This window comes from Chanos chanos, chromosome 12 (genome assembly GCF_902362185.1).
Source record: "Chanos chanos chromosome 12, fChaCha1.1, whole genome shotgun sequence".
Lineage (NCBI taxonomy): Eukaryota > Metazoa > Chordata > Actinopteri > Gonorynchiformes > Chanidae > Chanos > Chanos chanos.
Genome location: NC_044506.1, coordinates 4,040,875 through 4,056,419, shown reverse-complemented (window position 1 = coordinate 4,056,419; position 15,545 = coordinate 4,040,875).

The following is a 15,545-nucleotide window of genomic DNA, read 5'->3' as shown; positions in this document are numbered from 1 at the left end:
GATAGCAAGCAAACTGTTAGCACCATAAGAGAAGTAACAAGCTTATGACTCATATTTCTAGACTATTTCTGAAACTTTCAACACTGTACATACTTGTTTCGAGTGCTTACTTTATGGAATAAAATTTCAGTGGCAATTTGATAATATACAGTAGTATGCAGCTTGGATAGACTTTATAGTGTTTTAACAAAATTGTGTGAATAAGAATACTTCCTGGTTTTTGTCTCTTTTAAGTGAGGTGGGTGACTTTGATGTGAAATACATGTAGTCACAAGACTGCATTGATCATGTGCATGGTGTTATATGGTATGTAAGGCTTGGTTTTTAAAACCACACAAAAAATACTGTGTCATCAGATAGCAACAAGGCATAGTTTGTCTTATGCACTGAGATAGTTTAGTAATAAGTGCTCTTGAAGAATAGATTCTACTAAGAGCCTGTGGTTATGCAATGTATCTCGTGACATGAAATCAGTTTCAGTTTTTCTTTTGGGGAAGAAATCACTGGAATTAACCTTACAGAGAAATAACAACAGCAATTATGCAGAGTGTATGATGCCTCTGTACTGTTTCTAGATTTCTTTAACATTCGTGTGGTTGCGAAGGGGTAAGATTTTTTTTCCAAAGGAGTCTCCTTTAATTTCATTTTTAAATTTCCCTTGGGATCAATAAAGTATCTAATGGAATCAGCCTGTTCCTTGGGTGCCTGAGAATAGAAGATTGTGAATATGAGGAACTTCATGTGCTTTTGTCTTCTTTTCCGATGTTTTCAACAATCGTTTGGAGGTGAGTGGTTTATGATGTTAAATCTTGACACCAACTGGTCTGTATATGTACTTGATGTAATTTGGTTAAAATTCAATGATAGAAATCACTGTTTCTTGTGTGTGCTCCCCAGCAATGAATCATTTGCCTTCCTCTTCTGCATTTCCATTTAATCTCTATTATCCTTTAAAATGCAATGTCCAAAATGAAAAACCAAATACAAGATTTTCCACTGCCAATGAATGTATGGTTCATGGCGCACCTAACTTTTCTGCGTGAGTACACTTAGGGAAGGAGACGAGTAGCCTATTTAGTTGCAAATAGTAGGAAGCAATGGAAGATTTTAATTACAAATGTTTGATGCAATGAGGAGTGATGGGGCATTGAAAGAGATCCCAGATGGTTAAGTGCAATGAGTTTTCACAGCTGCCATTTTCTTCTGACTGGAATTCATCCCAAAACACTGCAAGTCTGCGTGAGGTGAGTGGTGGTGGAAGAACAAGGAAATTTGGTTAAATTGTGTGGAAAGTTAGGGTGTCGACAGCACCACCTAGGGGACTCTCACTCCCAGGAAATTAGAACTACTTTTTAACTACTTTGGAACCCAAACCACCCCCAAAAAAACGCCACACAAAGTCATAACACTCAAGAGACCAGAAACGCCATTCCACCAAATAATCAAATTTTAACAATTTATTTAAAATTACAAATGATCATCCCACCAATTAGTGGGGCAGTACACCAGTGGCAGCCGGAATGGACACTGACAACCTTAAACACACAAAACACAATGAACATGTAGATACTTATTACACTGGGAGAAGCAAAGAAACCCAGGAGCAGGGCTGGAGCTAACTGTGGCAGTAAGGGGGCTAGATGAAGGGGGAAGGGGTCCTGAGGTTAAAAACCACATGTGAATACACCAATCAAAATAACACCCCGAGTGCTCTACCATAAAGGGCCAGTGAAGGGATTCCACCACTTAGGAAGCGGTCTGCCACCCACTTTGGCCCAACAGCTCCCGTCCAACTAAAGAAAAGGAGAAGGCAAACAAGAAACACAACAGTTATCAAAATGACACCATGTGGGGGGCAAGCAGCCAAACTGATAATAGCAAGGTCCTCATTTAATGTCACTTATCGTTTCAAGCCAGGAGGATCACCAGCACTGCCTTGTAGTCACCCCATCACCACGTCGTATATCATGCCAGAATAAACAACCATAACAGGCAACTGTAACTAAAGAACACACAATGACTAAACCAAACAGTAAATGGAAGCTCTGGCAACCCCACAGTAATGTATCATTAACCAAATAGTGGCAAACAAAACAAAATAAAGAAAACAAAATAGGGAAGGAAAGACAAAGCCAATACTAATAACAAGAAGGGTGATACAAAAAGACACCAAAGGAACAAAGTAAACCCTCAATACAGACAACCAGATATACAGTCAAACAAAATGGAGAAAAAAATGAAAGAAAAGCAAACAAAAAGAGGGGAAGGCGACATGGCCAGCAATTGCTTAGCCACATGCATGCCAGGATAACCAACTAAATACAGCCACCAAACTAATAACAATAGTAATACAAAACAATAACACAGGGAGGGACAGTAAATCTTCAAAATAAACAACCAGCTAAACCAAAGAAAATAAACACAAGTAACCAACAGGCAAGAACAGAATGGAGGAAGACAGATCAGTGATAGCACTCGTACACGGACCGACAAACCAAAGCAGAAAAAAAAGTAAGCCAATTAACATACAGACAAAACAGCAGCACCCTGGGGAGTGGAGTGAACTCGAAAGAGGGGCCAAGAGATTTAGGGAGGGCACCAATAGACAGCTTGGGTGGACCAGGGGATACAGGGAGGACACTAGATACCAGGGGTAGACCCAGAAACACAGGGAGGACACCGACAGACACTTGGGAGGACCAAGAGATTCAGGGAGCACACAGCGGTGGATCTAGAGGGTCTAGAGGGTCAGGAGGCTCTGGAGGTGGTGCAGCCAATGGCGGGTCCAGGGGGTCAGGTGGTTCTGAAGGTGGAGCAGGCAACGGTGGGTCCATAGCCAGAGGAGTATTCGAGGTGATGGGAACAGGAGCCAGGCATTCTGAAGGTGGAGCAGCAGACGAAACAAGGTGATCCGGATTCTCTGGAGGTGATGCAGCCAACGGCAGGTCCAGAGGGTCAGGATGACTGGTCCAGAGTCAGAGGAAGAGCTCTTGAAATGGGATCTAGAGCGCCAGAAGGCTCTGGAGGCGGAACAGGCAATGACTGGTCCAGAGCCGGAAGAGGGCAACAAATCCTCTGCTGTACCACCCTGATGGCAGAGCACCCCCAGCTCCTCTCCCCCAAAGCCATGAACTGGGGATCAAAGGTGACAAAGAACTGGGCGAGAAACGCCTCATAGGTGACTCTGCAAAGGAGATCTGCAAAGCATGATGAGGACTCCATCAGGCATTCGACAGGCAGCTGATGACAGCATCAATTCGCTCGAGGTCCCCATGGATCTCCTTGTATATATGAAGTACAGGGAGCAAGCTGCCAAGAACTACCTGCACCTCTGAGAAGACCCATCATACAGCTCCAGTAGCTGGTCTGCTGCATCCATTTATAGTTCTGGCATTCTGTCAAACTGTTGAATGAGACTGGATGCAAATGCAGGTCAGTGTTCATTTATTTACAATAGATAACACAAGGTTTTCAGAGATGTACAGAATGCAGGTTCAGGAACATGGCAGGCAAAGAAATCAACATGACATGGATAACTACAAACAATACTAGAACAGCGTAACAAGGGAAACTAAGGAGTGTTTAAATCAAACAGAACAAGGCAAATAGACTGAAAGCAGGTGTTAACATTGACTGAACTAAAGGACTAAACAGGAAGAGGGGGGAGGGGGGAAACAAGAGAAACAGTGGAACAGAACCCAGACTTGACACCAGAGAGAGTCAATGAGATTAAATGACAAAAAGTGGACAGAAAGGAGACAGAGCAGGACCAGCGCATGACACTGTTCTGTCCAGGTATTTTAAAATGTACCCATATGTATAAAAGTAAAACGGACTGATTCTCACACACCTGCTTTGTTGTCAGAATTGTGAGAAAAAAAGTTGTAATTCCAGAAAATAAAGTCGCAATTAAGCAAACTTTTTTTTTTAAATGTGGCGGAAACGAAGATAAACAACAGAGGTTGATTAGTATGTCTGTTCAACACAATACCGGGCACTAGGCCTGCTGTATTTATTTTTTTGGCATTGATTTTTAGGCGATGTTTAGATAAGCTCCCAGCTATGCAATTTGTTAACACCTTTTTTATCAAAATAGTTCAGTTCTGTTTCAGTTTTATTAGTCACGTGTAGGTTAACACAGGGTCAGTGGTGCAATGAAATGTGCTGGATGAGATAAACAGGTCAACTCAGCAATAAGAGCACTAGTCATAGAAATTAGAGCACTAGTCGAGGAATAATAATTTGGACTGCGGTTTGCCTGTGATGCACATTGGCCATCACTTTGTGAAAGGAGATTAAGTAAGACGAAAGAAAATCTAGCCATGCATTCGTCCTGCTGCACGCACAAAAGGAAAGAACTCTAATAAAGCTGCATCTCACTTGCTAAATTAAAAAGCACACATGGTTAAATTTAACAATAAATAAATCTTGAAAAGGCAAAAAACCTCAGATGCACCACTAAAACTAACACAAATTGTATATAAATCAAACTTATTGTCGTTTAATAGAATAGAAAATCCTGTGATTGCACACACACACATTGTGAACAGAGAGTTCACACCTGTGCCCAGGGAGCAGTAAGGGCTTAGACGCCTTGCTCAAGGGCACCTCAGCCCTGGATGTTTTCTGCCAGTCTTGGAGATTGAATCGGCAACCCTTCCGTCACAGCCCAAGTCCCGAATCTCCAGGCCACGTCAATAGCACAGCTGTAAGAAAGTTAGAAAGAAAAGGACATTTGTTAATCTTTAGTGTTCCTTAATAATTAAAGTTGCATAAAGTTGCATAATTAAACTCTCTCCCTCTTTTTCACCCTTCTTTAACTCTATCAGTTTCACTCAGCCTCTCTATTCCCATCCCCTTTGATCCCAGTTCTCTCTTTTATGGCCCAGACCTCCCTGCGCCCAAGACCAATGCAACCACTTGCTGTAACACCTAACATACGCCAGGCTCAATGTTTTAGCGCAAGCAACGGCCAGACCATTTGGTAAAATGCTGATAACATTTAATTGCGAGGGAGACTAGATTACTTTGGGAGGTTAGTTTCTCTTTGAGAATGGAATTCAGACCATGCCACAGGCCCCATCTGCATAGCTCCACTCAGGCACAAACTATGTAGAACAAAAGAGAAATGAAACTAACCATACGATATTATCAATTAAATACGCATATCGAGTCATAACTGTTCGTATAGTCATAAAACCTAAAATTAACCAGGAGCCAAGTCACGAGCAGCTAATTGTATCACCATCGGTGTAACTGTGCTGTTTTTAATGATAAAGAAACTATATTTGGTCTTGTTCGGGAGCATAAAATGTGGCAGATACGAGTATGTGGATGTAATTTTACTATTCTTTAATGGGAAAAAGTTATGTAAAATTGTCTCAACTGAGCTCAAATTAATACTTCCCAAACTCCAAGGAGTGTCTTCTCCCTTCAGGCAGAGACACTCCCAAAAGGATAGCAGCACCCCCCCATCTGCAAATCAGATAAAATGCCAGACTCCCTGCTATCCTACGGTTCAGCTATGCTAAGATTCAGCTCCAGTTGAGCTCTGGTTGTATCAGCCGTAATGTAGGCCTAAATCCATCCGTTCTGTCCTGCCCGTCTCCACGAAGAATCAGCCCAGCCTCATCACTAAGGAAGATCCGTGACGCTTAAAGACTTCCCCGGCACCGACACTAAGTCTTGCTCACGGTCTCCTACTGCCAGCCTCAATAACTCCGGTCGCTCATACCTGAACGTAGCTGGGCCTGCTCTTATTCTTCCTCATCCCTTTCCTCTCCTTCCTTCACTACCCTTTTTGTGTGTAAGTAACTCCACTAGAACATCACTCAGATAGTTCTTTTGGTTAAGCGTGCCTCTTCGTGAGTAATGCCTCATACTTGTGCAGTTGTTTATTCATACATACTATACGTAACGAGGATATTGTTATTGTCTACCGTTAGTTGTTTGTCTTCTTGAGAGTAGATGCTGTTGTGTGTGTGTGTGTGTGTGTGTGTAGCAGATATGCCTGAATTCCACCTGATTTCCAATTTATTCAACATTAGATTCATACTGTACCATGTGAATTTGATTGTTGTAACAGACGTGCACATTCGTATTCCCACTCTGAGTATGTGTTATTTCCAAGTCACTGAATGTGGTGATCCAGGAACTTAGTTAGCTAGAGATGTTGGATTCGAAGAGTATTATTGTACTTGCTATTTTAATGCTATTTAATGCTATTTATTAAATGTATGGCTGATGAAGAGTTATTCTGAATCATTTCTAGGTTCAGTGTTCAGAGCGCAGGGCTACAAATAGAGTTTTTCAGGATAACTGTAATTTCACTGGGTTCAGGTTCTGAAATAAGGTTGTGGTCACAGCTAGGTGATATTCAAATTAAGTCTAATATTCACAGAGGACCATTAACCAGAATTTGCCTATATCATTGGCACGACACACTTTTAATGTGTGAGTGCTTCAGAGTATTTAACTTGCCAATGGTACAGGCTTGTGACTGGAACGGGTCTATTGACCAGTAACAGTCTTGTTTACACACACACTTGCAATTAAGTTTAACGGAAAGACAAAAAATATATACAAAAAGATACACCAAGCTGACTGGTGCAAGTGTACTACCTAATGTTTATGGAGAATATACAATGTGTAGCGTGTTATGGAAGATACAGTAGCATTGAGAAATGCATGAGCGAACCAAAGGAGAACGATCAGCTGTAAGTTCTCTTAGTCTCTACTGTAGCCTGCAAACGTGGAATAAATGTGGCAATAAAGGATTTCAGTGTTACTTCAAACCCGTATATGACAAACCTGTTCACCATACACATACACACACACACACACACACACAAACACAGTTGCTGGAATCTAGTTTTTTTTCATCCCTTTGAAATTAACGTCACTGTCTTGTGTGTTCTCTTTTACAGGGACTTTTACAGAGGTTCATTCTTTACACTGGTATCTTGTTGCATCACAAGGCCTTGACTTGCCAGATTACTTTGAGGTCGTAACTGTGGATGAAGTACCAGTTTACTACTTCGACAGTAAGATCAAAGGCGATATACCTGTCCCTAAATGGCTGAACAGCACAACTGCACGGCAATACTGGAATACCATTTGTTCAAGAGCAGATTTCAACAAAGAAATTATAACTAAAGGACTGAAATCAGCCACCCAGCAGTTCAACTTAACAGGTAAATGGCTTACTCCATCTGAAACATTGTGAAGTGAATATTTGTTACATTCAAAGAGCAATTATTCTTCATGTTTTAAAGCCATGAATTTGAACTAATATAGGCTCTTCACATTTTAGGTATTTCCTCGGATGTTAACATTTATCAGGGCTATGATGGATGTCACCTCCACCCTGATGGAACTGTGCAAGGCTTTTTAACTCACGCATTTAATGGAAAGGATTTTGTAAGCCTTGATAGTGAGAACAAAAGATTTACAGCCGCAGTGCCTCAAGCAGTCCTCTATAAGACGATGAGGGACAGAAATCAAGCTAACCTTGAAATCGTTCTCTCCTTCTTTAACACAAGGCGGTGTGCTGATGTAATTAAGGAGTTCTGGCAACAGAACCCCCAACTACACATGAGGAAAAGTAAATTCCAAAGCTCAAATTTGTTTCATGATTTAAGAAATCTGCTTTTAACACTGAAATAGCTATGCTCTCTTTCAGAGTCTAAAATGAACTGATTAAAGCAATGTAGGTAAATAAATAAGTGGTTGAATGAACTGCAACACAGATGTGCTGTATTACATATCCTGACTAACTTGAGCTTAAACTATAGTAATCAAAAAGAAAAAATAGATAAACAGTCACTGAACTTCCTTCTGTAGTTGAAGGTGAAAAGAAGCTGTGGGTAACTCCACATGAATTTGCAGAGGCTCAGGGTAGTCCACCCCTCTATCAGCCAGCATGGGGGTTGCCTAAGCAATGCAGAACAGAAATGTAAGGTAATTGGCCACGAGTAAATTGGAGTGAAAAGGGGATACAATGCAAAAAGAAAGAAAAACAGGAAAATATACTCAACTGCTACTTTCATTAAGTGTCAGAGTGATTACGTTTACTGTTTTGGTTATTGGTGTTTGTTCATTCCACAGTTCCTGAGGTCACACTTTTTGAGAAGAAAAGCTCTGCCTTCACAGAGATCACATGTCATATGACTGGGTTCTACCCACGAACAGTACAGGTTCAGTGGTTTGGGTCAGACATGCAGCCTGTGGTTGAGGGGGTTATTGAAGGTGAGGTGTTACCAAATGGAGATGGTTCTTATCAGACGAGAAAGAGTGTTGTGATACCAGCAGAACATGCACACACTCATAACTACAGCTGTGTGGTCCAACATAGCAGCATACCTGGAAATATCACTCAAACTTGGGGTAAGATCCTGCTGTCAAATGATTTTTTTCTTCCTCTTATTTTTATTCACAGATGTCTCATTTTAAATTCTTTAAATCCTCACATTACAATGACAATTTTATATTTTGTGCGTGATTTATATGGACAGAAATGGACAGACTTCTTTATTTCTGCAGCTGGGGAAAAGGACTCATCCATAGTGATTGCTGTGGTAATACCTGTTGTGTTTTTTTGTGTATTTGGATTTGGACTCATGTTCTGGTGGTGCATCAAACAAAAAGGTGAGTACATTTGATTAACCTCTGTTATTCTTGGATTTAATATTTTTACTGTACATAATTAATTATATAATCAGTATTGTTTTCTATCTTGTAGATGGCATCCTGTAAAATTATCATTCATCATCATCACAGGTCAGTTTTTAAACCCTTTTCTTTCCCCTTACAAGTGTTCACTTGAACAGTCTTATTCATTTATTTTATATTCAGTAAGGACAAATAAAGAGTGGTATTCTCATATTTAAGATGAATCATCCTCCAGTACAAAATGGATCACCTCTAACTCTACTAGTTGAAACTATTGAGTTGAGGTTTTATTGTAGGTCAGATTTCATTTATTTATTTGATCTACAAATGTATCATATCCAAATACAGACACACACACTGTATGAACACCCGAACAGCAGATATGCTCTATTATTATCTTTTTCTCTCCAAGCCCATCAAGTTTTCTGCAGATTTTGCATACATTGTGTTTTTGTCACCTGAAAAAAGAATAAATATGCATCCAAACTGCCTCTGTACATTTTCCCTGTAGATACCTTTTGTGTTTATTGCTGTATATACTAGTGTCCAGCAGATTGTGCTTTAAAAGGAGATCTAGTGTGGGGGAGATACTCTAAAAGAGAGAGGGAGAGAAAAGTAAAATGAAATAGGCACTTGAACCTAGTGTCTGCACTTTCATATTTTACTAAAATAAGTACAACCATAAGAGTATCTTTCCTTCTCAGGTGTCTTCAGTGACCATGCAGGTAAAATAACAGCAGTGTCTCACCAAATCGTCTCATCACCTTTTTCTTCGTTGCTTATAATTCAGGCTGTAGTTCACAACCTGAAATACAAAAAAATTCAGTTTAATCTACTTACCTCTCATAAACAAAGTCCACGTGACTCTCTGTTTTATCATCCACCCACTGTGGAAAGGTACTGTTGGAGGGGGAGTTGTACTGAACTGTTTTTTATTTGCCTGAACTTCTAAATATTCAGCTTTAATCATCTCACTATATTCTTTGTTAAGTGTACATGTCCTGTACATTTGTACAAAATTCACAATTTTAATCAGAACCAAGGTACAAAACAGAATTATGTTTTTCAACTGTATGGATGTTCTGTTGGTGTCTGTTCTAACATGGTTTGGTGTTTTTAGTAATGTTTTTTAGCTTTCATATTTTATTAGGACTAACAGTGTTCTGTAATAATGTAGACAAACCATTACCAGATCATGTACGTTTGCAGTCTTGCATGGTGATATAACAATGTTTTGACAGATTGTGATGGGACATAATTTTGTCACAGTTAATTTAAATGACTGATACTGTTTTTTTTTTGGGGTCGTCATGTTCTTTGTCTTTTCTGTGTGACAAGAACTACAGCATTTATCTGTCAATCCATTGTCTCATGCCAGCTGGGTTATGCACATAATATATGTATTTATTATGTAGGCTGCTTTGGGAAAAGTCATCTTACAAATGAAGAGATTTAAAATGTAAAATGGATTTTTTAAAATTGGTTATTTGTATGCATCTATTTCAAATACACATGTGTTTGTATGTGTGTATTTGAAATAGATGCATACAAATAACCAATAACCAATAACCAATTTTAAAAAATCCAAACACGTGTCTCTGTGTAGGTCACTGAAAAATTACAGTAAATTCCAATTTGGATTTTTACATTGTCCATACTTGTTTGCACTGCTTAGAAACTGTGTACTGGACACTTTTTATGATCATATAAAGTGACTGCTGTGGTAATTCCTGTTGTGTTTTTCTGTTATTGTTGGACCTGGATTCATGTTCAGGTGGTGCTGTAAACATAATGGTAAGTTTATCTGATTGACTTATTGCTGGACTTTTAATATTATTTCATTTATTATTATACATTCATTAATCAAATTGCTTGTCTGCTTTTTTTTGGCAGATGATATGCTGTAAACTTGTCATTCAGTATCATCACAGGTCATTGTCTTTCTTCATACATGTTTTATTTCTGTACAGTGAAAGAAACACAATATTTGTCCAGTATTTTATCCAGTATGAACAAACGGATCATGTGTCAGTACAGAATGGGGCACGTCTAAGCTTCTTTTTATGGTATCTTCATTATTTCAAAGACCTTTTTGTTAAGATTATGTCTAGTAGTAGATTTTTTACAAGCTAATGTACTACTAGACATAGCTTAAAAGGGAGATATCAATACACGTTCTTCTTCTTCTTCTTCTTCTTCTTCTTCAAAAAGGCGGTGAATGCAGACTGATGTCATCATCCAAAACACAGGCCATGATGAACCAGCAAAAAGACCCATGATAAATCCAATCAAACAAATAAGATATAGTTCCATTTCACAGGCATTTATGATATATGTAACATACATGTTACATATCCTAGACCCTTGGAGTGACTTTTCAGTTTTTCTTTGTTAATCAGCTTGTCACTTTAAAATGCAAAAAAAAAAAAAATGCTCACATTAAAATGTCAAGGCATGATCTATGTTTGTTTGTGCTTGGTATAGATAAAAATAAAAAAAAACTAAATTATTTCACTTTCTATCTGCAGATTGTAAAAAAGCCTGCCTTCGAACATGATAGACCACATATCATGCTTGGTTCCATCCTATTTCTTCTTGGTGTGATTCTGCTGTGTCTCTGGCAGTACTGTAACTTGAATAGATAATCAACTTCAATTTCCCTTGGACTTTACTGCATTTTTTCTAAAGTACTTTTAATCCAATGGATTATACAATGTAAAATCACCATTAATCATCATTACAGGTCAGTTTTTTCAAACTCATTTGGTTTGAGAAATTTTAAATATAACATCTACAAGGAAGCCTACAACTCGATGCCTCACACATGGATCCTGAAATGCTTGGAGCTGCATAACATCAATATTACACTAAGAGCCTTCGTCAAGAAGTCAATGGGGCTGTGGAAAACAACACTAGAGGCCAACTTCAAAACAATAGCACAAGTCGCCATCATGTGCGGCATCTACCAAGGAGATGCTTTGTCCACGCTGCTGTTCTGCATAGGCCAGAACCCCCTCAGTGGGATCATCATGAAGAATGGCTACAGCTACCAACTATGGAATGGAGCGACCATCAGCCACCTCCTCTACATGGATGACATCAAACTGTACACCAAGAGTGAGTGAGACATCGACTCACTGATCCACACCACTAGGATCTACAGCAATGACATTGGCATGTCATTTGGGCTTGAGAAGTGTGGTCGGATGGTAACAAAGAGAGGAAAGGTAGTCGGAATGGAGGGTTGGACTACCAGAGGGCAACATGGCAGATGTGGAGGAAAGTACCATGGAATCCCACAGACAAATGGGAACAACGAAGAGGTCGCTAGGAACTGCCAAATACCTGCAGAGAATACGGCAAGTCCTGAGAAGTCAGCTGAATGGGAAAAACAAGGTCCAGCTTATCAACACCTATGCCCTGCTGGTCATCAGAAACCCTGCTGGAGTAATAAGCTGGCCAAAGGAAGAGATAGAGGCCACTGACATCAAGACAAGAAAGCTCCTTACAATGCATGGAGGATTTCACCCCAAATCCGGCATCCTGAGACTGTACACTAAGCAGAATGAAGGAGATCGAGGACTAGTGAGTGTTGGAGCCACTATTCAGGATGAGACAACAAAGATCCAAGACTACATCAGGAAGAGAGCAATCCAGCACAACAGCAGGGTGTAAGACATTAGCAGGCAGGGCATACAAGGAACGGCATAACCAAGTGGCTGGCATAGTATACAGAAACATCTGTGCCGAGTATGAACTGGAAGTCCAAAGGTTGAGAAGCTCGACTAATACCAAGGGCTGAAAGAAGAGCTAGAAAAGATGTGGATGGTGAAGGTAACACTCGGATTAAATGTAGGAAGTATAGTCACATTTCCACAATCTGAAGCTATCTCAGATCATTATCTTATCTCATTCAAAATGTTTCTTGGTAATAATATATGCACCTCGCCACGCTATCATAATAAATGTACGTTTACGCCAGCTACTACGCAGAACTTGGATCACTGTCACACCCCACAGAACTTGATCAGGCAACTGAATCTTTAGAGTTAACATTCCGCAACAGCTTAGATAATGTGGCCCCACTTAAAAGGAAAATAATCAGAGAGAGAAAACTAGCTCCCTGGTATAGTGAGCACACACGCGCCTTAAAACTTACCACTCGAAAATTAGAACGTAAATGGCGGCAAACTAAATTGGTAGTATTCGGGTTAGCATGGAAGGAGAGCCTCCTGAGTTATAGAAAAGCTCTTAGTGCCGCTAGATCAATGTATCTTTCCACCCTAATAGAAGACAACAAAAATAATCCTAGATTTTTATTTAATATCGTATCAAAACTAACTGGGAATAAGAGCACCTTGGAAACAGGCACACCATCAATATTCGACGCATTCATGAATTTTTTCAACAGCAAAGTTGAAAATATCAGGCAAACAATCTAGGCTATAAATTTTAAACCAGATAATTTGATCACTAACACTGTAGATAACAATATAACTATATCAGATCAGCGATTAGAATGTTTTACTCCCCTTCAAGCGACCAAATTAACCTCACTAATTTCTTCATCAAAATCACCAACTTGTGCACTAGATCCCTTATTGACACGTTTCCTCAAGCAGATACTACCAGTAGTCATCGAACCGCTTCTAAAAATAATCAATTCCTCTCTTAGCACTGGCTACGTACCTAAATCCTTTAAACTAGCAGTTATCAAACCCCTAATTAAAAAACCTGACCTTGACCCCTGTTCGTTGTCCAACTACAGGCCAATATCTAACCTTCCCTTTATCTCCAAGATCCTAGAAAAGGCTATAGCACAGCAGTTATGCTCATACTTACATAAGAATAACATTCATGAAATGTATCAGTCAGGATTTAGGCCTCATCACAGCACAGAGACAGCACTTAGGATTTAGGCCTCATCACAGCACAGAGACAGCACTGGTTAAAGTTGCAAATGACCTATTACTGGCCTCTGATCAGGGTTGTGTCTCCTTGCTTGTGTTGCTTGACCTCAGTGCAGCCTTTGACACCATTGATCATACCATTCTCCTTGATAGACTAGAAAATGTTGTTGGAGTTAAGGGAACGGCCCTCTTATGTGTAGGTGCAATTGCAATCCTAACACAGAGACACCAAAAGATGTAGGTGTGATAGGGTTTATAAATCAGTCTCATAAATCAGTCTCATATAATTTATTAACCATTAATTTGGGTGTTTAATATTCTGTTAATTAAACAACTAAGATTAATGGGATACACTAGCTGTAACACTGTGCTACAGTCTTAGAGAGTATTGCAGTACTAATGTATTACAATTACACTACTAAACCCATAACACTCATGAACAACCAGGTTGATGAAGGTAATTGGGAGTGCTTTGATGGCAGAGGTTGGCATTCAGTGAATACTGTGGCAGAAACAGACAGGACAACAGTTTATTTCAATGATACTATTTATTAACATAATCAATCCTACTTGGCAAACAAATACTGATATGGTACAATCAATAATCAGCAGCAAATACAATGATCAAGAGGTAAATGATAACAAAATGGTGATGAGTCTATGTACAGGCATTCAGTGTAGAACTGAATGAGTGTTAGACCAGAGATGAGTGAGTGTGTGTGTGTGTGTGTGTGTGTGTGAGAGAAAGAGAGAGAGAGAGAGAGAGAGAGAGAGAGAGAGAGAGAGAGAGAGCGCGTGCATGTATGTGGGCGTGTGCCCAGCTGCGCACTGAAGAGAGAGGGAGGAGTTCTTTGGAGAGAGGCTGTGCGCAGGCGCACAGAAAAGAGGAGGAGGAGCGAGGGAGAGAGGCTGTGCGCATGTGCACAGCAAGAAATATGCGTGGTATGAGGATGTAGTGCGCGAGCGTGCGTGCTAGGCACCAACTAGAGTGGGGGTGGCACCGAGAAGCGCATGTGTGCGAGAGACCAAAGAATGTCTAACTTGAGAGCTAGTCTCAAGTAAGTAGGCCCTAAACTCAACAACTCTACCCAACCCTTAAGTCACGCTGCAATCCCAATGTTGGAGGTGTGCAATCAGGAAAAGGGAGTTAGAGAGAGAACGCATGCCAGATCTATCCTTCATAAGAAAATAATAAACGGCTAAAGACCGCATCGTACATGAAATACAGTGTGTACATTAAAATCATAAAGAATTCAAATGATAACACTTTCTTCGCGTTAACTGCGTATGATCCTAATACTAAAGCATGCCCAGATGCCAGCCTTACTTTGAATAGCTCATTGCGTGGCGACCGAAGGTGCGTCTTTGGTAGTCTGATGAGCAGTGCGATTCGCAGGTCCAGGGAGAAGTTCCTTTCCTTGTCACTTGAAGATCTTCGGGGCTCCGTTACTCGTCCGATGATCTTTAAGGGTTCTCGATTTAGTTCATCGATGTTTAAAGAAGTAAAAAGGGATCCGGTCGCCTTTTCTTCCGTCGATTACTGTGTGCGTTACAGTGTAACTAGCCGGTAGAAGTTAAAGTTGCAACTGCGCGAGAGAAAGTAAATTAAACTTTGGTTGTACAAATGTCTCGCTTCTTTGCTACGCTGTCCTTTTCTTCGGCAGAGAAAAGAGACAGCCGCTGAGTTGCAGAATTGCGGGGCTGGAAAGGAGCTGGAAAAGAGAGAAAGTTTGGAATTTTCCGCGGTTTTATGGCGAAAATTGCGTCATCACTGTATCTGTTCCATTGCTGTAACCAATACCGTTACAGTGAAACCTGAGAAGATGGGTACAGATTACCCATGCGGTCGCGCAGGGAATTATGGGCAATATGTTCTACGGCCTGACGACCCCTACATATGGCTTAGGTCCTACTTGACTGATCGTTATCAGTTTGTTGATGTAAATGGTGACACATGTGTGTACG